Consider the following 25760-nt stretch of genomic DNA (forward strand, 5'->3'; position numbering starts at 1 on the left):
TGCACACTTTTGTTTTTATCTTTTCCTGTACTCTCTTTTTCTTTTTTCTCTCTCCCCCTTTCTTTCTCATTAAAAAGATGCCTTTTCTCTCAAGTGCAAGAAGCCGACTTGTGCCAAAAAACAAGCAGGGTGGATGCTGAAAACTCCCAGGGTTAGCCTGGAGCCTCCCAACACTAGACCTTGAGCAGGCTCCTGGCTTAAGGAAAATCCTCCTCCCTGTTCTGTTCCTCCTGAATGACTCTGGGGAGCCCCGAGAATGGCCAGGACAGAGGGAACCAGGTGAGGGCCTGGCTGCTCCCAGGAAAGAGAGGATGTCATGGTCCTGTTTTGGCCAAGCAGTGTTCCTGTGCGCGGATCCCTGTGGTGATGGGAGACACTTGCAAGGGTCAGGGTTGGAGACAAGATGTTCAAAGGTCTCTTCCAGTGGTGGGCATCTGACTCCAGGGCGGGATCGTCAGGGCTGCACTAGCTTCGGGGCAGGTGCAGCCTCGGTCTCCTCACCTCGGCAGTGGGAATTAAAGGGTCTCTTCAGATTGCTGGGATGAGCAGTCAGTGAGGAGGAGGATGCCAGGTGTGTGGGTGCTGAGCATGACACCAAGCACTCAGGGCATGCAAGCCACCAGTGTCTCTGCATCTTCAGGGCACTTTCTGAACCTCAGCACCTTCCCCTCAAAATGAGGAGAAAAATAGCAACCGCTCCACAGTCTTGTTGGGAGGATTCAACAAGCTCCTTGCTACAAAGTCCCTGGTGGGATCTGGCCTGTAATTCCTGTTCCGAAAATGTTTGTGTGTGTCTCACATCTTACGTAATTCATGCCCCTGCCTGCTCATACCAAGAAGAGGTATCCGGTAAAAAGGGAGGAGAATATAGAAGGTGAAGATGCTACATTTATTTTTTCCTGGCAGTTCATTTGATTTTTTAAAAAGAGGCCATGTGTGGTGGCTCATTCCTACAATCCCAGCACTTTGTGAGGCCGAGGCGGGCGGATCTCTTGAGCCCGGTAGTTTGAGACCAACCTGGGCAACACGGCAAAACCCCATCTCTACAAAAAATACAAAAATTAGCCAGGCATGGTGGTGCATGCCTGTAGTCCTAGCTACTCGGGAGGCTGGAGCAGGAGGATCATGTGAGCCTGGGAGGTAGAGGTTGCAGTGAGCCTAGATCAAGCCACTCCACTCCAGCCTGAGTGACATCCTAGGTGACAGAGTGAGACCTTGTCTGAAAAAAAAAAAAAATGTTGCAGTTAGCAATAGGAAGGTCCTTTCTTTATTTGGGTAGCCTTAGCCTTGCTGGACCTCAGTTTCCTCATCTGTAAAATGCGGATAATTGTAATGCCTGCATGGCAGAGGTATTGTGGATTAAATAAGAGCTTCTGTATAAATACTTAGGACGGTGCCTGGCAGTTTGTAAGTGCTGTTTTAAGAGTTCGCCACATTCAGCCAGAGTGGACAGTGACTGACCGATTTTTAGAAAGCCCAAATTCCCTGGGTTTAACCAGCTTTAAAACATCTGAGGAACCTAAGCAGCCTCTCTTGTACCTCAGGCGTTTCTGTCCTGTGAAAAAGGAATGATTTTGCCCGCCGCCCTTGGAGTTCCCACAGATGCGCTGCTTAGTGTTTGCTAAGCTTGGAGCCCCGCGGAAATGCAGGCTGCTACGAATGCTATTACCAGAATCCACATTCCCCAGAGCTCTTTGGAGACTTGGGAAGCTTGGGTTTGTTTGGACTTTTCATGACTCGAACCAGAATCCACATTCCCCAGAGCTCTTTGGAGACTTGGGAAGCTTGAGTTTGTTTGGACTTTTCATGACTGGACTCTGGTCATCATTAGGGCGTTTGATGATCTTAGACGGGATCTGCCTTTCGCCTCTGTGGCCTGCTGGGCCCTTCTGGGCGTGTTACAGGAAGGGAATGCATCATTGCTGCTATCTGCCTAGTCAGCTTTTGTAACAAGCTCTTGATATGATGATTTTGTGCTTGGGTTAGCTTTTCAGACCTTCTGCGGCGCTTTGCGGCAGAAGGTGGAGGTACTGGGACAATCGAACCAAGCCATCAGCTGTTGACAGTGGGCCTGGCAAGGTCTCACGGTGCAGGAGACACTGAGCTGTCTCGGGCTGGCTCGCAGTTTGGCGTGTGGGATCCCGTGTGCCTGGGATGAGAGCACAAGAGGGTCTGAAACCCTAAGCACTCTTGGAGGGTCTTGAGAATAAGTGTTGACCTCAGGATCTGGGTCCCTTTCCCAGTGAGGGTTAGAGTCTCAGTGGCCAAGGTTGTCCTCCTCCAGTGCCTGTTTGTATTTGAACTTCCTCCTCCTCTGGACCTCACCCATTGGATCCCTGCAGGATTGCTGGACCCTCTGCCAAGACTGGCCATCAGCGGGAGGGCTGCTCCCTTCCCTACTTCTAAGCTCAAAGCCCTAGGAGGTCTTGCCCATGGAGACGAGGTACATGGCTTTGTGTTTTATTACCATTTATTGTTCTTGTTATTTTAACATTTATGGAGCACGTTTTAGCTGTGAACTCATTTCTTGAGCATCAGTGCGATCTCCCCAGGGTGCAGGGCCAAGGGTTACTTTCTTTTTTTGGCCGTTGCCCTATTTACTTTATTAAAAATATCATTGTGCGAAGGGCTCCCTTTGTTATAAGAACTTTTCTGGACATGACCCTGGGTCCACCCTAGGCCCCTGATTACCATCGTTTGAACATGAGCCTGGGTATGAGTAAGGCCATATAGGCCAGCGGTCAGCAAACATTTTCTGTAAAGGGTCATGTCATAAATATTTTTGGCTTTGGGGGCCTCTGCTGTAACTACTCAACTCTGCTCTCATCGCATAAAAGCAGCCATAGACAGTAAACAACTGAATAAAACTTTATATACAAAACCAGACAGCAGCCAGAATTTGGTCCATGGGCCATAGTTTACTGACTGCCCCCTCCCTGCCCACCCAATGTAGATGATGGGGCTTTGTTCTACGAACTCCCTTTTAGTTCTTCCATAGATCTAAAGTGTAAGTTCTTCTTACTGCAGTTTTGGCCTGTTTCTACTTCTTTGTTTGATCCCCTAGAGCGTGAGTTGGCAAACTGACGCCACCAGCTCAAATCTGGTCAGTTGCCTGTTTTGTAAATAAAGTTTTATTGGAACGCAGCAACACCCATTCATTCTGTGTTGTCTATGGCTGTTTTCCCACTACAACAGTAGAGCTGAGAAGTGGCGTCAGAGACCTCTTGGCCCCCAAAACCTGAAATATTTCCCATCTAGCTCTTCACAAAAAAACTTGCTGACCTCTGCTCTAGAGAGTTGAGGAATGGCTGGCTGAGAAGCAGACTTTTTTTCCATGTACACGAAGAGCATTACTAACCTTTCCAAACTCGTCTTAGAACTTTTCTCCCAAGTTCTCTTGTCTGGAAGACAAATATTTTAGATGTTATTCTCTGGACTCTAAGGTTTTTTTCCGAAGTTCCAGACCACTGTTTTTAAACAACATTGGACTGTGATCCTTATAAAGGACGTATTTTATATGACACCCCTATAATGACATACGATAAACTGCATACACACAGATGTCCCCACAACACACACACAAACCACAGAAAATGCATACGGAACTGAAAGTTTTGTTTTTTTTTTTTTTTTTGAGATGGAGTTTTGTTCATCACCCAGGCTGGAGTACAGTGGAGCGATCTCAGCTCACTGCAAGCTCCGCCTCCCAGGTTCATGCCATTCTCCTGCCTCAGCCTCCTGAGTAGCTAGGACTACAGGCGCCCGCCACCACGCCCGGCTAATTTTTTTTTTTTGTATTTTTAGCAGAGATGGGGTTTCACCGTGTTAGCCATGATGGTCTTAATCTCCTGACCTCGTGATCCACCCGCCTCGGCCTCCCAGAGTGCTGGGATTACAGGCGTGAGCCACCGCGCCTGGCCGGAACTGAAAGTTTTAAGAAACAATGCTTGCCTTACTATACGTGATAAGCTCTCATATTTTCTATGAACACCAATCAGGATCAGCTTGATGATACTGTGGTAACAAATAACCCCAAATCTGAGTGCCTTAAATCAACATTTATTTATTGCTCCTGCTCCACGTTTGCCCTGGATCATGGGGGATCCTGAAGCTGCAGAACATCACACACTGATCTCAAGTGTCTGACAAGAGTGGTACTCACCATTTCTTTGAATATTTCTTTGGTCAAAGCAGCTCACATGACCATAACTTTAAATAGAGTGAAGAAGTGCAGCCCTACTGTGGACCCAGAAGGTGAATCTGAGATATTTGGTCAACAGCATTAATATAACTACCGTATGGCCAGGCATGGTGGCTCCCGCCTATAATCCCAGCACTTTTAGAGGCCGAGGTGGGAGGCTCTGTTAAAGCTAGGAGTTCCCGACCAGCTTAGGTGACACAGTGAGATCTCATGTCTACAAAATATTTAAAAACTAGTCTTGCATGGTGGTGCATGCCTGTAGTCCCAGTCACTCAGGAGGCTGACATGGGAGGATCACTTGAGCCCAGGAGGTCAAGACCGTGGTGAGCTATGATCTGTACTCCAGCCTGGGCAACAGAGTGAGGCCTTGTCTCAAAAAAAAAAAAAAGAAAAGAAAAAAAAAATTACTACCATATTAGTCTATCCTAGGAGTTGGCAAACTTTTTCTGGAAAGGGCCAAATGCTAACTATTTTTGGCTTTGCGGGCCATACCGTCTCTGTCACAGCTACTCAGTGCCGCATTTGTCATGTAAAAACAGTCATAGACAACATGTAAACAAAGGGGCTTATCTGTGTTCCAATAAAACTTTATTTATAAAAGCAGGCGTGGGCTGGGTTTGGCCCATAGGCTGTGGGTTGCCAACCTTGATCTACTCTATTTCATTTTTGAAAAACACTGGTCGTAGCTCACTAAACTGATTTTATTAACCCACCTATGGGTGAGACTCTACAGTTTGAAAACCCCAAGTGACTGTAAGCTGCATAAGATGAGGGACTAATATTTCTTATCAGCTTTATCCTCAGTGCCCAGTACAGCGTTAGTGCTGAGTAAACATTGTTGAAAGAAGTCACTGAAAATCCTCTCCAACTTTTTTTCTGGTGATAAATACTCTGTTCAAGATGCACACATTATTGCATTTCTCTCGTAAGGTTGCCTGGAAAAAATAAAATAAAGATGCACACATTATTGCTTAATTCGTAAAAGATTGACCCTTCTTCCAAGGTAACTTTCAGTTCCAAACTTACAGATGCAAGTATTGTGTTCACTTCTCTAAGAGCACTGTTTTTCATTCAAGTTTCAGATGATCGCTCCGTAAATGTAGTGTTGAAATCTATACTTGTGGAAACCCAGGTCATTGTATATCTGTTTTCTTCATATATCTTTACTGTTTATTGTGTCAGGGAATTTACATGCACTATCTCATTTAATTTTCTCAAAAATTGCAGGAGGTGGGTGCTAATGTTACTGCCATTGTACAGACGAGGAAATTGCAGCTCAGAGGAATGCGCCCAGCATCATGGAGCCCAAGACTGGTAGAGATGGGATTGGAGCAGGGTCTCTAACTCCAGAACATGGGTGTTTGATCACCAGGCTATGCTGTCTCCGGGACATGCCACCACATACCAAGACCTACTCATGTGCAAGTTCTTTAAATGCTATTGGCAGTTGAGGCCACGTTTTAAGTCCTCTTAGAAAGACACTATATTGCTCTTCATAAGATGATGCCAAACATACATGATCCAGTTCCTTTTATGGGAAAATCGGAAGTTAACAGTGAGATTGGGGAGTGGAGGAGGGTTTAACACTTTAACAGCTGTCCTGCTAAGTGTGAGAGTAACTCAGGCCAAACCTAGTCTCACACTCAAGACTTTCAGGTAAAAGTAATAGAGAACCCAAGTCAAACTGGTTCAGCAAGTAAAGAGAATTTAGGGGAGCGAGGACCTGAGAGTCCAGGATCAGAGCTCAGTTCAGCTATAGCTGGAACAGAGTTGTTGATGCAGTCAGGATTTCAGTTGTTTTCTGACTCTGGACTTGTTTTGTTCTTCTCCATGTTTTGGTTTTTTTTTTTTTTTTTGAGACAGAGTCTCGCTCTGTCGCCCAGGCTGGAGTGCAGTGGCCGGATCTCAGCTCACTGCAAGCTCCGCCTCCCGGGTTCACGCCATTCTCCTGCCTCAGCCTCCAGAGTAGCTGGGACTACAGGCGCCCGCCACCTCGCCCGGCTAGTTTTTTTGTATTTTTTAGTAGAGACGGGGTTTCACTGGGTTAGCCAGGATGGTCTCGATCTCCTGACCTTGTGATCCACCCGTCTCGGCCTCCCAAAGTGCTGGGATTCATGTTTTGGTTTTAATCTCCACCTGCACATGGAGCTAGATGGTGGAGTAACTGAGCCACACCCTCTAAGGCACATAGTAGGTGCTCATTAAATATTTATTGAATGGATGGACTGCTCAAGATTGGCTTAAAAACTTGATACTTTTATGTAGGTGTTGGGTTGGTATCCATTTTAAGATTTGTGTGTATCTGTCTGTGTGTAGCCCAGAGGTTAAGAGTGGAAGCACATTGCTTTGGTTGCAACCCTTGGCTATGCCACTTACCCACTGTGTGACTTTTGGCAAGGGTTCCAACCCCAGTTCTGCACCTGCAACCGCCCTATGAAGTAGCTACTACCATTATGCACCTATGACGCACAAGGATAGCATGACACAAAGAGGCTGAGCTGCTTGCACAAGGCAATTTGTGGAGCTGGGTGTGCACCTGGGCATTCTGGTTCCATAGCCCATGTTTTCTCCACCATGCGTGCAAAGTGCTCAACACAGTGCGTCGCACAGAGTAAGCTCCCAGTAATCAAAAGAGCCATCAATCCAGGCTCGTTTAAAGGTGGTGGTGGACAAGGCAAGGGTTTCTCCCAGGAGAACACGCAATGAAGCGTGGAATTGAGTGATACAAAAAATAATCACTTTCCGGCCAGGCGTGGTGGCTCACGCCTGTAATCCCAGCACTTTGGGAAGCCAAGGCGGGTAGATCACAAGGTCAGGAGATCGAGACCATCCTGGCAAACAGTGTGAAACCCCGTCTCTAGTAAAATACAAAAAAAATTAGCCGGGCGTGGTGATGGATGCCTGTAGTCCCAGCTACTCGGGAGGCTGAGGCAGGAGAATGGCATGAACCCAGGGGGCAGAGTTTGCAGTGAGCGGAGATCGCGCCACTGCACTCCAGCCTGGGCAACAGAGCGAGACTCCGTCTCAAAAAAAAAATCACTTTCCTAGAGTCTGGGAGAACTGAATTCTTATTTCCCAGCTGCCACTAATCTGCGGTGGGACCTTGCAGAAATGTACCCCTCTCAGACAGAGACTCAATTTTCACAACCATGAAATAATCTAAGGAGTCTCAAGTACCCTTCTAGCTCTGACATTCCTAAGAGTCTGTGACTTGATGATGCCTGTGAGTTTGGAGGTCTCATGGCTGAGCTCTGGGTTTCCAAGATTGCACATGGTGTGGGGTGCTGGAGCTGTGGGGAAAGCATGAGGAGTCACTCTGTAGCATCTGTTCCCTGCTCCTCCTTCTGGGCACTCCTCTACCAAGGGGCAGGAAAGCCCAGACTCCCTTGCAGCTAGGTTTCTAGGAGTAATGGAACATTAAGCAAGCACATGCACTTCCATGAAATTCAGAAGGTGGAGGTCGTACTCAAACTGCCTCTGTTGCATTGGTTGTTTCTGCCACTGTGCAGAGTCTGGAGTAGTTTGGCTTGCTGCACAGCTTTAGCAGAGGCCCCAGTGAGCAGGCCCTATCTTTATGTGCATTGAGAGGCATGGTGTCTTTGTCTGGGTTCCCAAGAAGCTGACCTCAAGATCAGGGCTCCAGTGCAAGTAGTTCATTTAAGAGGTGACTCCAAGAAACACCAGAGTGGGAATAAAGAAGGAAGGCAGGAAGCGAAGGAAAGTAACAGTGGGTGTGTGATCCAGCAGGTTACTCCCTGAGCATCCAAGGCTACACCCTGATGAGAAAGGGCTTATAACACATGCTGCTGAGTTATCCCTCCCTCGGGGTGAGGGAGCTGGGGTCTTTATACCCCACGTATGCCAGAGAGAGCCCTCAGGCAAAACATTGCACTTACTGCCATTTGGAAGTTGGATGGTTTTCATGGAAATGGTATTTGCCAAAGGTATTTGGGCAAGGTAGTGACAGCATCGGCCACACAAGGCACAGGGCATCCTTTTTGCTTGTGAGGATTCTGGCAAGTGTGACAAGGTCATGAGGCTGGCACATTAATGGAATGGTTTCCTGATAGAGACATCCACAAGGTGCCTATCATGGAAGGATTTGTTCTGTAACCAGCAGCTTTCTGGTCACAGCACATGTAGCAGTAACCAGTTGTCTAGTGTCGCTTTGCCATTCCCTAAAGCTTGTCCTAGCATCTGTGCCCCCAACCTCCCCAGAAATTCTCTAAGTCATGTGTTAGCCTGAATTAACCCCTTCCTGCTTAAGCTAGCTGTAGTGGGTTCTACCCTCTGCAACTAAACTCTGGCTCATACCAGTTATAACCTACATTCTGGATCTGCTGGACAAGCAAAAGAATGCCAGTCACTGAGGATTAGAACAAAGTTCCCACAACAGCCCTGAAGGGCAAACGGGCTGTGCACTTCTACATCACGGGCCACCAGGGAGCTGAGTAACAAAACCACTCTCGGGGGTCAGAGGACTCAGATTCTTGTCCCAGCTCCCCTGCTAACCTGCTGTGGGACCTTATACAGGTAATTTTCCTCATCTGAACTTCAAGTGACTAATCTGTGGCCCAGGTGGGAGAGGATGGGGGCGAGACTGTGGATTTCAGGATCAGATGGGCCCGGTTCAACCTCTGAGAGCCTAAGTTCCATCATTTGTGAAACGGGGATAACAGGGTTCCCAGAGAGATGTTCAGAAGCATCAGAGCCTCTCTGAAGAATTCTGCCATGTCCTGACATTGTCAGTTTCCCTCTCTCCCTCTTCCTTTCTCTCTCTTAACAAATATTTATTATGCTCCTACTTATACCAGGCATGACTGTTGGTGCTGAAAGTCCCCAAGTCTCTATTTCTGTGGATCATAGTTTCTGGAGGGTAGAGACAGACAAGAAACAGACAAAGGCACGTGTGTAATGAATGTGTTGGTTGTGAGAAATACAATGGAGAAGAACTCCGCCAAGCAGTGGGGCAGGAGTAGTGAGGGACCCTCCTTCAGGTGGGGTGGTCAGGGAGGTCTCTCTGGCAGAGGCTTGAGAGGGGCAGGGAGAGCCGTGGGCATGTCTGGAAGGACAGCATGCTTGGTGGGGGTGGGGCTGCAGGGACCGCTAGGAGGCCAGTGTGAGAGAGGGAAGGTGGCAGGAACTGAGCTCCAGAAGTCAGGGGCCAGATCAGACAGGGCCTCATGGGTCATGCTTGGCTCTTTGGATATTACTCTGAGCAAACCAGAAGCTGGCCTCATTTAACCCCCTTTTAGAAATCAGTGTGATGAATCAATAGCTTTGGCCATTGTTCATCAGTCATTCAGTCATTCAACAAGCATTTGTTGAACACATCCTTTGTGCAGCTCTGTGCTTTTCTCGTTCCCCTGCTGAACAGTGCAGAGCAGAGCAAGCACCCACTGGAATAAGGAAGGAGGTGGGCATTTTGCTGGAGCTCCTGTTTGGTCCAGAGGCTGTACACAATGGAAAAATAAAGCCTGGTCCCCTCCGCAGGCCACCCCGCACCTGGAGGCGTCACCTGGAGCTCTTCCTGGCAGGCTGAGGCCGGCCAGTTCAGCCCCACTGGCTTCCCCAGGGGAGGGGATGCCCACACTTGCTGAATGAGAACCTCATACCAGATCAGCCCTGCATCCCAAGCAGGGCACCCTAAGGATGCTTTTATGTAAAAGGTTACATTCCCAGTTATTTTAAGATGCAAAATGAAGCTGTTTTGCCCAGGAAACTGTGTCAGGAGTCGTCATACATCTAAACACATGGAAAATGAGACTTCCTGACATAATTCTGTTTCCACCTGTGACAGTTTTGCACAGCTCATGGAGTTCGATTTTCAACTGTCGTCCCACTCTGAGAGACCCAATGTTTGAAGTCCTGGAAATCTATCTTTAAAAATACTTTTAACAGCATTATTCCTCATATTAAAACTTGGAAAACACGAAAGGGAGATACTTGAGTTGTCATCATAGCAAATGTTCCTATAATATTTAGTGTGTGTCACTGATGCTTTACATATTCTAATTCATTTCATCTTCATGATGACCCTCTGAGGCAGATGTACTGTTAACCCCACTTTACACATGGGGATGCTGGAGTCTGAGGGTTTGAGAACTCCACAGGTTAACCCAGTTGCTAGGAGAGGTTACGGGACTGGTTATGGGACCTCAATGCTAAGGAATGTGATACCATCATAAGTAGTGTTAGTACAAAATCTTGGGGAATGGTTATGTTTTCCTGGTCAGTGGAAAGGAAGCATCAACGTAGAAGATTAGGTAGGAGCTCTCGTACACTAAAAATGAAAGTAGATTAGAATGAGCGGGGTTGGAAGTCGGGGAAATGTCCCCAAACACAGGCTTAGAGTTGGGCTTGAGAACGTCAGCGGTGTGGACAGATGTATGGACATTGGGACCTGATGATTCTTCCTTATGGAGCTGTCCTGTGCATTGTAGGATGGTTAGCAGCATCCCTGGCCTCTCCCTCCCCAGCTCCTCTCCCTCCCCAGTTATGACAACCAGAAATGTCTCTGGACATTGCCAACTGTCCACTGGGAAGTAAAATCACTGCCGTTCAGAACCAGCAGCACAGATGCTAAGATCACGGGTAGCATTTTTCTTTCCTCTTTCTTTTCTGTGGTTTCCAACTTTCCTTTAATAGGCATAGATTGCATGAATAAATAGGAGCAAAGGAGCTCTCGTTGGGATGACCATGCCACTCTCCTGTTCAGAACTGTCCAGTGAATTCCCAATACACTTAGCTTTCCCGGGGCCTACAAGGCCCTGTGTGAGCTGGCCCTTGGTTACTTCTTGGACATGTTCTCCTCTCCCTGTGACCCTTTCTCATCATGTTCGAACCACACGATTCTTCTTTCTGACATTCAGACACATACAGCTCGTTTCCATCCCAGGGCCTTTGCATGTGCTGCTCTGTCCCGTTGCTTTTTCCTACCTCCTCTCCACATCACTTGCTCATCCACTTCAAGGGTCTGCTCAAATATCACCTCCTCCAAGAGGCCTTCCCTGATCACCCTGTCATTAATATTTAAGCGCCCCCTATTTATTGCAGGTCACCCCTGCTAGAGCATCATCTCCAGGGGGACTGAGACATTGTTTAATTTACTGTTCCACGCTTCACTCCTAGAACAACGATCAGCATATAGTAAAAGTTCAATAAATATTTGTGGAAGAAGGGAAAGAGACAGGGAGGAAGGGGGGCAAATAAGAAAAATAAAGTCAGTAAATTTAGGAGCTTACAGTAAAGGAGCAATCTCTCAACGCACACAGCTGTGTTTCTCTCTAAATTCCAACTCATTTCGACTTGTGGTTTGTGGACAAAAGATTTGCGTAGCACAGTCTCCTGGCAGCTCGCTCTCTTTGAGGGAACACGCTAATACGGTTTTTATGCCGCCTCTCTCCACAAATACCATGCCGATGAGTGGCCAGTGTCAAAACAGCAGCAACAACATAAACAGATGCTCCTTCCTTTCAGCTGGGCAACTGAAGAAACTCTGTGCGTCATTCCTCAAACACCAGGAAACGCCACCAAGAGCCACCTCTCCTCACAGTTTCGTTCTGTTCGGGGCTGTGAGTTCATGTCAACCCTGAGCCGTGTCCCCAGGGAAATGGGTTCTGATAACAGTCAGTTCTTACTACAAGGCATTCTCAGAGCCGAGGGGAAGCTGGGCTGGTGGTCTGCAGCTGAAAATCTTTGGCAGAAAATTTACTCAAGGTTTTTCGTGTGTGTCATTTGCCTTGATTTTGGGAGTAGGGAAGAAGCACTGTCAATATCTTTAGTCATTCCGAGGTCAAAATGGATGTTGGCATATCCTACAGGCATTTTCTCAGCCTGAGTTGATTTCCTGGTGCTTGATGGGTGAGCAGAGGAAGGCAGGTTTTTCATTCTCTTTTCTCTTCTTTTTCATACTTTTGCTGCATTATTCATTTCCTCCCACACTCGTTCATGCAGTCTTTTTTTTTTTTTTTTTTTTTTTGAGATGGAGTTTTGCTCTTGTTGCCCAGGCTGGAGTGTAATAACGCGATCTCAGCTCACCACAACCTCTGCCTCCTGGGTTCAAGCAATTCTTCTGCATCAGCCTGTAGCTGGGATTACAGGCTTGAGCCACCAGGCCCATGGGGCCCAGTTGTCATTATTTATTTAATGAGCACCTACTGTGTGTCAGCCAGGCCTCACACCTGGCACTTAGAGAATCTGAATAAATGTAAGAACCACTTTTATATTCAAGAACAAAGACCACCTCACCAGAAACCTCTACACACTTTTGGGCTCAGGTTTCCTGTGACTTTCTTTTCCTTTATTGGTTTCATTTTTAATTATAAAAGTAATTAACATGCTTATCACAGAGCAATAAAATGATGCTGAAGTATATAAGGTAAAAAATAGATCTTTTCTGATATAACCCCTGTTAACTCTTGGATATATACCCTTGCAGACATGTATTAGTACATGTAAAAATCATCCATAAATTCAGAGTTTTCTTTTTACGAAAAGAGGATCAGACTTTACACACCAGAATTTGCTGTTCTCCACTTTCATAATCTGGACATTTTTTTCTCTGTTAGTACATCTAGATCTTATCTGCTTTGTTACTAATAGTAGTTCATGTTGCTTATATGTTACAATCTTAATCTTTCCTATGTTGATCACTGAGTACAGGCATTGGCAAACTTTTTCTGTAAAGGACCAGATAGTTAATATTTATAGCTTTGCAGGCCATGCAGTCTCCATTTCAACTACTCAATTCTGTCATCATAACATAAAAAGCAGCCCTAGACAATATGTAAGCAAAGGGATGTGTCTGTGTTCCAATAAAACTTTATTTACAAAATCAGGAAGTGCACCAGATTTGGCCTTCAGGCCATAACTTGCCAACCCCTGACCTTTTTGTCTTCCACATTTTTCTTCATACTTTTGTGTTCTTAAACAGATGTATTTAGGTTTGGTGTTTTGCTTGGTTTGGGTTTTTTGTGGGAGCAGGTGGCAGGAAGAATCAATGATTGTTTTTTAAAAATAATACATTACACCTGCTTAGCATCTCATTTTTTGCCCATGAGTGATAATCATGGAATTACTTCCAAAGCAATGGGTATAACCCTTACTTATTGTTTTTAACAGCTGCATAAAATTCCACTGAATGGATAGAGGATCTGTATTGGTTAAGGTAATGTTAGCTGCTGTAACAAATAAACCCTGTATTCTCAGGGCTTAACACAATCACAATGCATCTCTCACCTAAGGACCAATAACAGTGTTCCTGGTAGATGGGTGTCCTCCATGTGGTCAACCAGGGACCAAAGTCTCTTCCATTGCATAGGTCTTTCTCCCTCTAGTGTCTCAGAGGCAAATCCAATCAGCAGGTAGATGAGAAAAGAGAGGGAAGAGTCTGGTGTCCAAGGTCTTTATGACCAGCCCTACACATTGCCCACATCCTGCTCATGGTCCATTAGCTGGAACTCAGTCACTGGCTGCACCTACCCGCAAGGAGACTGAGAAATGCAGCATGGATCTTGTTCAGGAGGAAGAATACCTGGATTTGGTGGACACATAAGCATCCCTGCCTGTATTAGTCTGTTCTCACACTGCTAATAAAGACAAGCCTGAGACTGGATAACTTATAAAGAAAAAGAGGTTTAGTGGACTCATAGGTTCACATGGCTGGGGAGGCCTCACAATCATGAAAGGCAAAAGGCATGTCTTACATGGCAGCAGGCAAGAGAGAGCATGTGCAGGGAACCCCTTTATAAAACCATCAGATCTCATGAGACTTATTCACTGTCACAAGAACAGCATGGGAAAAACCTGGCCCTATGATTGAATTACCTCCCACCGGGTCCCTCCTGTGATGAGGGGTGGGAGAGATCTGGGTGGGGACACAGAGTGAAACCATGTCACTTTCTCTAAAATTAAATGACTTACTTGAGGTCAAGCAGTTACAACAGGGCCTGGTATGTAGGAAGCACTCAATAAATGCATCTCTGCTATTGCAAGCTTGTATTTTTAAGTATTCTATGATACTGTCATGTCCTTGGGACCTCTTTACCCCTGTGGGTAGCTGTACCTCTACCTCCTTCTTTACTGCTTTTAATAGCCAACCAATGGCAAGCCTATCAATTATACAAACTTGCTAAAATTTCACTCTAAAAACTAGTCAATACCAGGCTGAATAAGATATCAGGAAGATATCAGGTTCTTATCACTGGAAACTGTACGTGTCACCTTATGTGGCAAAACTACTTTGCAGGTGGGATTCAGTTAAGGATCTTGAGATGGGGGATTATCTTGGATTATCCAGGTTGGCCCCAAATGCGATCACAGTTGTTCTTATAGGAGAAAGGCAGAAGATTTCAGACACACACACACACACACACACACACCAGAAGACAATGTGAAGACAGGAGAGAGATTTGAAGATGTTGGCCTTGAAGCTTGGAGTGATGCAGCCACAAACCAAGGTTTGCTGGTAGACACCACAGGCTGGAATGGATTGTCACCTGGAGCCTCTGGATGGAATATGGCCCTGTGGACACCTGGATTGTGGCCCAGTGATACTGAGTTTGGACTTCTGTCCTTCAGAACTGCAAGAGGATAAATTTCTGTTGGAAGCCACCGAGTTTGTGTTTCTTTCTTACAGCAGCCTCAAGAAATGAATTCACTGAGGTTTCTAGGACTCTCTTGTGAATAAAATGTATAAGCTCCTCAACTTGCAATCTGTCCCAAACCACATTCCCTGCTCTCCCTACCAACTGCCTTCCTGATGGTCATGAGCTCTACCATCCACTTGGAGCTCACTCTGAAAGCCTGGAAGACCACTGGCCTCTTCCCAGTCCCTCCCCTGCTGTATCAAAGTTGATCACTAAGACTTATCACCATGGCTCAGAAATAGCTCTTGATCCACTGGAACACTTTATTCTCACCATCACACCCTCGCTTGCATTGTCGGCATATTTTGCTTAAGCTAGAACTCGAGTCTTGTAAATGGGTTCAGCAACACCTGTGTCTCCCTCTCTGCCTGCTGCCATGCTGCTGCCTGGGGACAGTTTCCCAAAGTTGTTCCTGTGCCCAGCATTCCCCACAGGCTCTCCTGCTCCTTTGAGAGAGAATCTAAACTTTAACCGAACCTTGAAAATGCCCTCATTTCTCACCAACTCAGCCATGATGGGGATGACTTAGGCAGGGAGACAAAATATGCCTGGTTGCAAAAAAAAACTTGGTGATTTGTTTAATGAATCTGAGCCCACATTTTCTGTAATTATGAAAAAAAAACATGAACATGTTATGTAGTTTTTCAGTGATGGCTGGTATGAAGATAGTAGCATTATAGAAATGAGGGACAACTTGTGCATAAGGAACCTCAGTTTTTTAACTGTTAAGTTCAGGATACATGTGCAGGTTCATTCCATAGGTAAACTTGCATCATGGAGGTTTGTAGTACAGATTATTTTGGTACCCAGGTATTAGGCCTAGTACCCATTAGTTATTTTTCCTGATTCTCTCCCACCTTCCACCACCACCCTCCAATAAGCCCCAGTGTGTATTGTTCCCCTCTGTGTGTCCATGTGTTCTCATCACTTAGCTCCCACCTGTAAGTGAGAACATGCAGTACTTGGTTTTGTCTTCCTGTGATATTGGCTAAGGATAATGGCCTCCAGCTCTATCCATGTCCCTGCAAAGGACATAATCTCATTCTTTATTATGGTTGTGTAGTATTCCATGGTGTATACATACCACATTTTCTTTATCCAGTATATCATCAATGGGCATTTAAGTTGATTCTATGTCTTTGCTATGGTGAATAGTGTTGCAGTGAACATACACATGCATGTGTCTTTATAATAGAGTGATTTCTATTCCTTTGGGTACATACCCAGTAACGGGATTGTGGGTCAAATGTTATTTCTGTCTTTAGGACTTTGAGGAATCACCACACTATCTGAGGAACCCTCATTTGTTGGGAACCTCCCAACACATAGTAGATGCTCAGGAAATAAATATGCAATGGATGAATAATATGTGCAGAACGACCTGACTGAGTCACAAAGACCTTTCTGGTTGCATTTGCATCTGTCGTTGTGTACATGGAGCCCTTCCCCTTAGCTCAGAGTCTCTCCCCTTGGCACCGTGGAGATTTGGGACTGGACCATTCTTTTGTTGGGGGTGGGGGCTGGTGCTATGCATTGTAGGGTTCCTTTAGCAGCATCCCTGGTCTCTACCCTCTGGAATTGTGACAACCAAAAAGGTTTCCAGACATTGCCAAGTGTTCCCCGTGTCAGGGGTGTGGAGTGAAGGGCAGAATCTCCTCTGTTACTGCTTTAGCTGATCACAGTGAGGCCCTGTCCCTTTGCCTCCATTTTATTTATTCCATTCCTGCCTCCCACGGTATCCTCCCCAGCTTCCTCCTGCATCACTCTGCCATTGGCATCCCCCCAACACATACGCGTGCAAACACACATGAATGCACGCACACGCACGCACGTACGCACACGCGCGCACGTACTTTCCTTCAATTGCTCCCCATCTGGCTTATGAAAGTGACAGAGAATAAAGCTTCTCTCTTACCCTCTCCCAACCCCCATATTGTTGTCCTGCACCCAGCCGGCCATCCAGGACTCATCTCTTCTCTCTGAAGCTCTCCAAGCATCCCTGTCATTGTCCTGCACCTGGCTGGCCATCCAGGGCTCATGTCTTCTCTCTGAAACTCTCCAAGTATCCACTGAGGTCAGCAGGAACTCCCAAAGCAGAGACATGCCGTGGAGGGAATGTGGGAACCTGTCGCCCGGTTTTTCATGGCCTTCTGAGATCTCGAGAAAGGGTTGCATGGAAAGGGCTGAAAGAAAATGATTTTTTAAGTGCCCCTCTGGCCACACTGACCAGATTCAGGCTAGGTCTGGCAGCCAGAGCTCAGACTGGGGGCAGCACGTCATGCCTGAATTTTGTTTTGTTTTTCCATCCATTATTCGAAGGAGTCATACTGACTTTGGCTATTAAGTAAGCACTTACTAAGCACCAACAAAGCACTCGGCATGTATTCACTCATTTCATGCCACTGCAACCTGGGAGATGGACACTATTATTATCCCCATTTTACAGTGGAGGAAATGAAGGTTTAGAGAGACACCTTACCCACGGGACATATCTAGTAGGAGGAGCAGCCAGGATTTGATCTCAGGACTGAGTCTAGATAGTAATAATAAAAACAGCTAAGTTTACTGATGTACTTACTGAGTGCCGGGTGCTGCCTGGGGGGCTTTACATGAATTGATTTACTTAATCATCCCAGCAGCGCTATGGACTAGAAACCTTTGTGATTCCCATTGGTGGATGAGGAAACCAAGGCACAGCAAGGTTCTGTGACTTGCCCAAGATTGTGTGGCTGGGCTCCCATGGTCCGGCTCTTAAACCCTCTGCTCTAGCGCAGGGGTGGGCAAACCGTGTCTCATAGGCCAAATCCAGTCCACTGCCTATTTTTGTAAATGAAGTCTTATTAGAACACAGTCATCCCATTCATTTAGATGCAGCTGCTTTCACAGTTAAATCGCAAAGTTCAGTGGTTCAGCAGAGACTGTGTGACCCACAAAGCCTGAAATATTTACTGTCTGGCCCTTTACAGTAAATCTTTTCAACCCTTGCCCTAGGACCTTCCCTACCTACCATCCTGCCATCCAAACTGTGGGACTCCTTGCCTGCTGGAGCAGCAGCACATTGAAGAACGTCAATGAGTGAGCATTTCTGCAGCCACCAGAAAGCAAGCCGGCATCCCAGGAGGTGCTTGGGAGGCTCTCTGAAAAGGCTGACTCCTCACCTCCACCATGTTTCCTGAAGGTTTGGCTGATAATTAAGCCAGTCCTATTGTCAAAAAGACCAAAATAAGGCAGAGTACAGTGGCTCATGCCTGTAATCCCAGCACTCTGGGAGGCTGAGGCGGGCGGATCACCTGAAGCCAGGAACTCGAGACCAGCCTGCCTAACACAGTGAAAGCCTGTCTCTATTAAAAATACAAAAATTAGCCGGGCGTGGTGGCACATGCCAGTTACTTGGGAGGCTGAGGCAGGAGAATCATTTAAACCCAGGAGATGGAGGTTGCAGTGAGCCGAGATCGTGCCACTGCACTCCAGCCTGGGCAACAAAGCGAGACTCTGTCTCAAAAATAATAATAATAATAATAATAATAATAATAATAATAAAATAAATAAATAAATTTTAAAAAATAAAAATAAAATAAAAAATGCTGGCAAGGATGCTGAGAAAGGGAAACTCTTACACCGTGTTGGTGGGAATGTAAATTAGCACCATTGTGGAAAACAATGTGGAGGTTTCTCAAAAAAACTAAAAATATAGCTACCATATGATCCAGGGATCCCAATACTGGGTATTATCCAAAGGAAAGGAAATCGATGTTGAGGACATATCTGCACTCTCCTGTTCATTGCAGTGCTATTCACAATAGCCCAGATATGGAATCAACTGAAATGTCCATCAGCAATGAATGGATAAAGAAAATGTGGTAGGTACATATACACAATGGAGTACTAGTCAGCCATAAAAAAGAACAAATCCAGCCATTCTCAGCAACATGAATGAACTTGAAGGACATTGTGTTAAGTGAAATAAGTGAGGAACAGAAAGATAAATACCACATGTTCTCACTCATAGTTGGAAGCCAAAAAAGTTAATCTCATGGAAGCAGAAAGCAGACTGGTGATTACTAGAGGGTGAGAATGGTGCAGGGGTGAACCAGAGGCTGCTTAACAGATACGAAATTACAGCAAGAGAGGAGGAGTAAGTTCCAGTGATCTATACCATTATAGGATGACTACAACTAACAATTGACTATATATTTTCAAATAGCTCGAAAAGCAGTTTTTTTCTTTCTGTCTTTTCTTTTTCTCTTTAAGACAGGATCTCACTGTTTGTCCAGTCTGGAGTGCAGAAGCATGATCAAGGCTCAGCACAGCCTCAACCTCCTGGGCTTAAGTGATCCTCCCACCTCAACCTCCTGAGTAGCTGAGACTATAGGCACATGGCACCACACCTGGCTAATTTATTTTATTTTATTTTTAGAGAGATGGGGTCTTGCTGTGTTGCCCAGGCTGGTCTCGAACTCTTGGTCTCAAGCGATTTTCCTGTCTCTGCCTCCCAAAGTGTTGGGATTACAGGCATGAGCGACCGTGCCTGGTCAGAGCGGATTTTGAATGTTCCCAACACAAATAAATAATAAATGTTTGAGGTGATAGGTATGCTAATTACCCCGATACATTGTATACCTGTATTAAAATATCACACTGTATCCTATAAATAGATACAATTATTACGTGTCAATTAAAAGTTTTTTTAAAAAAGATTGGGCCACTCAAAGTCAGCCCAGGTGCCTGCCTCAGCCCTGAAGAAAGAGGGGCATAAAGAAATCTAAGATACTTTTTCCTTAGTCTACTTAATCCCTGACAAAATGTGGTACATCTTCCACAGTGAGATCACATGTCACCTCTTCCATGAAGCCTCCCCTGATTCCTTCAGACAGAGTGGGTGAGGACTTCCTCTGGGCTCCTCACTGCCTTGACTGCCTCATTGCATCCTACCACATAATGGCAAAGTCCGATTTCCCCTTCACGTGCCTGAAGCAGACGCTTTCAGGGCCTTGCCCACATTGCCACTCTTACTGCTTCAGTGCACAGCTGGACTGTGGGTTTCTAGCTGCCAACACCTGCGCATCTTTACCCAAGGGCCTTCTCTTGCCACCAGAGAGTCCGCTTTGCCTGCCTGCATGGCAAGTCCAAAGCACCAGAGAGTGAATGCCTGTGTTCCCTGGCATCAGCCTTCAGCCAGTGCCTCACAGGAGTGGGAGTATAAATACCACTGCTCCCTCGCTGTACCCCTTCACCCCGTGGGATGACAGCGAGTGGCATTTTCTACACTGGCTCACACAGTGCCCCAGCAGGACTAAGCCCCAATTGCCCATGGTGGTAGCTTGCTCCATGACACACCCTGTATCGGCTCCTCTTTCTCTTATCACATCCCCAGTCCCCTACTGGTGTTTCTCAGGATCATCTCCCAAATAAACTGCTTGCCCTAGAATCCTTGTCTCAGTGTCTGCTCCTAGGGAACCCTCATCCAGTCAGCATCCACTCTCATCCCTCCTGCAGGAAAAAGTTGGGTCTGTCTGTTTCCCCAGAACCCAACCTAGAGCCTGCTGTAGAGCAGATGTTCACATCAGTCAGTCGTCAAAAAAGTTGGGTCTGTCTGTTTCCCCAGAACCCAACCTAGAGCCTGCTGTAGAGCAGATGTTCACATCAGTCAGTCGTCAAAAAAGAAATGTACTGAGTAGCTACTGTGTGCCAGGCACCGTGCCAAGCCCTGGGGACACAGCAGCAGACAGAATCGACAAGGTCCCTGCCCTCATCAGCTGAGATTCTAGGACAATCAAACACAAATAAATACATTAGCTAACTTTAGATGGTCTCAGTGCTCTGGAGGAAATAAAACAGGGTCATGTGCAAGACCTAGGGGTCTTCCATGCTCACTGGATTGTTTTTTAATGACAATGTCCAGACCTTATCCCCAGAAATGTCTGATTCATCTGGTCTGAAGTGGAGCCTGAGCATTGGTATTTAACCAAAAAACACCTCCCAAGGTGGTTCTAATGTGCAAAGAACACCTGAAAGTGGACCGGGGGTGGTGGTGAGGACAAGCAGGTGGCCTCCCTGAGGAGGTAGCCTTTGGCTAAGCCACGCGAACAAGCAGGAAAAGTGCTCTAGGCAGAGGGAGCTGCACATGCAAAGGCCCAGTGGCAAGAGGGACTAGGGTGCAGATATTCAGCATGATGGGAACATGGGCTGCCAGGAGGAGACAGAGAGCGATGAGGCCCGCAGCTGCAGGTCCTTGGTCTTAGAGCTCTTGAGCCATTGTGGCTCAGACTGCAGATCTTAACACATCAGCGGGTTATGAAATCAATTTGGTGAGCCACAGCCAGCATCGCAGAAAAAAAAAATAGAATCAAAAATACCAGAGTGTGTTACACATGAGGTCAATGTGGTTTTTTGCAACTTTTATTTGAAGTTTTATAAAGGTGTACACTGCACTGCATTGCAAAATGGGTTTCTTACTGTGAGTCTTGGTTGAAGAATTTGAAAGCCACTGTTTTTAGTCCCTGCGAAAGTTTGGAATTTAACCCAAGGGCAGTGGGGAGCCATTAAAGAGGTTTTAGTGGGGGGCATGACAAGGTCAGATGTATGTTTAAAAATCTCACTCCAGGAGTGTGGAGAACAGATTTGGAGGAGGTGGGCAGTGGAGGCTGGGAGGCGTCTTGGCAGGCTGTTGGAGGCAGTCACTGGGGTGTGACAAAGAGACCCGAGTAGCACCTGGCACACAGAGGTCCGCAGGCGGCTGTTGAAGGGATGCACGCGTCTGCAACATGGGAAGATCCTGGGAGGTTGAAAGGCAACATTTCAGGCTTTGTCTCCAACCCCTCCCTGAGATGACCCTCTACTTGTCACCTGTGTCCTGTGACGCAGGTATCCCAGGCATGGCAGATAATAGGCTCTGATTTTAACACTTCCTGTTTGCCAGACACTCTGCTAAATGCTTTCAAAACTCATGCAATGCCCTCAGAACAACCCCATTGGTGAGTACTGTTAGGATTCCTGTTTTACAGATGAGGAAACTGAGACCTAGAAAGGTTAAGTTACTTGCCCAAGGTCACAGCTATCATCAAGCTGTGTAGCTGGCACTCCAGCTGGGCCGTACGGCTCTAGAGTCTGTGTGCCCCAGCGTCTGCTGCAATTTTGTGGCAGCCAAGCTGCCTGAGTTTGAATTTAGGGGATAATACACTGAGTCCTCTGCTGGGGATTCAGTGAGGGACAGTCAGTGAGTAATGCACTCAGGGCAGTAAGGGCCTGAAGCTTAGGACGTGCTAGATAAATGAGAGGAGTTGTGCCACTAGACGCCCAACTTGTAGAGTTGGATTCCAATTCACGTAACTTGTGAACAGATAGTGGAACTGCCAGGGTTCAAATCAGCCTCTGAGACTTACTGCCTGCATCACAGGGTGTGGTACCAGCATTGGCTCTTGTAATTAGGTGCTCTGTATCCAGTAGTTAGAACTGAGCCTAGCCTTGGTGAACCCTAAGCATGAGCCATTGATCCTACTGCTTAAGGTCATACAGGAATACAATTGCCCAGGCTGGGGTTCAGACCCACAGCCAGCGTGCTGCTGAGCAACTACAGCCCAGTGTAAAAAGGGCTTTAAATAGTCAAGTTTGGTTTTTCTCTGGGCCTTCAAATCCTTAATCCCTTCTCTCCATGTCTGCCCACCAGCAGTGTTCCCAAATTAGAGCTTCAGGCCCAGGCAGACTGCCAGAATCACCAGGCACCCCAGAGCACAGATCCACCCACAGCTTTGGGCAAAGGTAGGGGGTTGGAGGGAAGCCTCTGAGACAGCTGGAAGGTCCCAGCCCCACAGTGGCCACCGGGTGCCAGGTGGGCCCCACGCCTCATAGCTCCTGAGTCTGACCTAAGCGTGCCTTCTTCCCGGCGTGCAGAACTGTTTGCCTTGGCATGGGTTGGAGACAGGTGACCCCACCTGGTTGGTTCAGGCCCAGGCTTGTTCAGCCTCCTAGACACTCTGAGTCTTGGCCTCCTGACTCCTCTGGGGTTGGCACAGCCTTGCCTGGCTTGGCTCCCATCCACCGGGCTGTTCCCTGCACGTACGAGTGGCCCTTTCTAGAATGTGTTTGTCTGGTCAAGGTTGACAAACTTCCTGAGCCCACGTCTGTTGACTTTTGTGGGACGTTCTGGCTACCTGGCTGGCCGCGGATGCTTCGCTCACACCTTGTCTTCTCTCTTGGGGTGTGGAGTCAGCTAAGAGGGCAGCAGAGCTGGCTGTGTTCATGGAATTCAGTGTCTGGAGAGAAAGCTGGTGCCCGCAGCAGCTGGGACTGGCAAGTGAAGACTTGAAATTCCATGAATGTAGCACCTCGTGATTCTTTGAGAACTTTAAAATGCAACATGAGTATAAACTGTTCTTAACAACCAGGATATGAACGAGGCAACCTCTTACAGACTTTTTTCTTTTTCTTTTTTGGGATGGGAACTCCCTCTGTTACTCAGGCTGGAGTGCAGTGGTGCCATCATAGCCTTGAGCTCCTGGGCTCACGTGATCCTGCCGCCTCTGCCTCCCAAAGCGCTGGGATTACAGGGATGAGCCAGTGTTCCCAGCATACCATTCATTCATTTGTTAATTCAGCAAAATACTATTTATCACATATTCTGTGGCAGGCGCTGTTCTAAGCACAGGGATAGAGCAGGAACAATCTAGCTACAGCCTCTGTTCTCATGGAGCGTGTTAAGGTCTCCAGCAACACTGTCCAAGAAAAATGTAACGTGCTTTGCCTGTGTGAGCCACGTATGTAATTTCAAATTTTCTAGTAGCCTTGTTTAAAAAATATGTAAAACAGCAGGCCTGGCATGGTGGCTTACGCCTGTAATCCCAGTACTTTGGGAGGCCGAGGTGGGCGGATCACAAGGTCAGGAGATCAAGACCATCCTGGCTAACATGGTGAAACCCTGTCTCTACTAAAAATACAAAAAAATTAGCCAGGCATGGTGGCGGGTACCTGTAGTCCCAGCTACTTGGGAGGTTGAGGCAGGAGAATGGTGTAAACCCAGGAGGTGGACCTTGCAGTGAGTCGATATCATATCGTGCCACTGCACTCCAGCCTGGGTGATAGAGCAAGACTCTGTCTCCAAAAAAAAAAAAAAAAAGTAAAACAATACATTTTATTTAGCCCAAGATGTCAAAAAATATTATCATTTCAATACCTTATCAATACTTTTAAGATTACTGATACATTATTTTACTTTTTTTGTATCAAGTCTTTGAGATCTGGTGTGTGTTTGGACACATCTCAATTTGTTTTTTATTTGTTTGTGTTTGTTTTTGTTTTGGGGACAGAGTCTTACTCTGTCACCCAGGCTGGAGTGCAGTGAGGAAATCTCAGTTCACTGCAACCTCCACCTCCCAAGGTTCAAGCGATTCTCGTGCCTCAGACACCTGAGTAGCTGGGACTATGGGCACACAACACCACATCCAGCTAATTTTTGTTTTGTTTTGTTTGTAGTTGAGATGGGGTTTCACCATGTTGGTCAGGCTGGTCTCGAACTGCAGACCTCAAGTGATCCGCCCACCTCAGCCTCCCAAAGTGTTGGGATTACAAGCACGAGCCACTGCGCCTGGCCCACATCTCAATTTAAGCTAGCCACATTTCAAGCCACCTGTGGCTCATGGCTACTGACTAGAGTCTAAAGAGAGAGAAGCATTATACAACTAAATACTCAGCTATTAATTCCAATGGTAGTAAATGTCATGATTGACAAGTTCAGAGTGCAGTGGAAATTAATCCAGTCAGGGAGGATGGTGATAGCAGTAGTGGTATCAGGGAAGGCTTCCTGGAAGCAGTGACTTTGTGATTTTTATGCAGAAACCTAAAGTGGGGTGAAGGGGAAGGATGAGCATTAAGGACAGAGGGAACTGCTGTGAGCAGACCCCAAGGTACCAAAGAGCTTGCTGCTTTTAAGGGATACCAGGTAAAATGCTGGTATCACCAGAAAGTAGAATAGGAAGGGATGCAACAGGAGAGGTTAGCAGGAGCCAGGCCATGTGAAGCAGCTCACACAGCTCCTGGTGCAGAGCAATGCTGCGCTGACAATGACAATTGGCACTTGGAGAGACAGCTGCTGCTTACAGAGTTACATCACACATTGGGATGATTGGCTTGACCTTGTGTATTGGAGGCCTCCAGGACAGCCCCTGGCGGTGGCGTAGACAGCAGCCATCATCCCTCCTTGTAGGCCAACAGAAGCTCGATCTTGTCTGGCTGACCATGGGCTCCGCCCAAGGAGATGAAGGGTGGTTAGACCAAGCCCCTTGTGATTGGTCTGGATGAGATATGGGGGATGGCTGCTGGAGGATGCTGGTGGAGATGTTCCTCTGAGATAAAATGAAGGGGGCACATGAGTGGAGCCTCTTTTCCCACTTTCTTCCTTCCTGCTCAGAGTAGGGCCATGTCAGTTGTGTTTCTTAAAAATGTGGCTTCTGATGTCCTGTGACCCTAAGGGGAGGCCAAGAGACAGGCAAAGGTGCCCATCTAGGACCCTGATATTGTTAACCCACCTGAACCGCCATCACCGGACATCTTAGCAATTGTGATCATGCATGTCTGCACATTTTACTGTGACATGCCTTATGTGGGATGAACCCAAGAATGGCAAACATTTACCTGGCACTTGAAGAACTCCAGGTGTTCTTCAAGGCCCTTCCTCTCACTTCATCCTCACAGCAACTCTCTGAGGTTGGCGTCTTTCTTATCCCCATTGTACAGATGAGCTGGGACTCGCGCCCAAGGGTTGCGGCTGTATCTTTTAACTGCCACCCTCTACTGCCCCTCCTTGTTGAAACACGTTGGTTTGGAAAGCTCATTCCCCTCCCCTTCACCACCTCCCGGAACATCATTCCTCTAAAACAGGTTTCTCATCCTCAGCACTTTTGACATTTTGGGTTGGA

At 46.8% G+C, this 25760-nt stretch overlaps 1 protein-coding gene across 3 annotated transcripts in view; it reads left to right on the forward strand.

Annotated features, from left to right (window-relative positions):
- EYA2 (EYA transcriptional coactivator and phosphatase 2) overlaps positions 1 to 25760 on the forward strand; it is a 297682-nt gene that overhangs the window by 49233 nt on the left and 222689 nt on the right. The window contains exon 1 of one of the 3 annotated variants that reach the window (XM_009215985.4): positions 16066 to 18028. The exons of the other annotated variants lie outside the window; for them this stretch is intronic. The gene's annotated coding sequence lies outside the window, so the exon portion shown is untranslated. Of the gene's footprint in view, positions 1 to 16065; positions 18029 to 25760 lie in introns of those variants that run through there. 3 annotated transcript variants of the gene reach the window in all.

This window comes from Papio anubis, chromosome 16, assembly GCF_008728515.1.
Source record: "Papio anubis isolate 15944 chromosome 16, Panubis1.0, whole genome shotgun sequence".
Classification (NCBI taxonomy): Eukaryota; Metazoa; Chordata; class Mammalia; order Primates; family Cercopithecidae; genus Papio; species Papio anubis.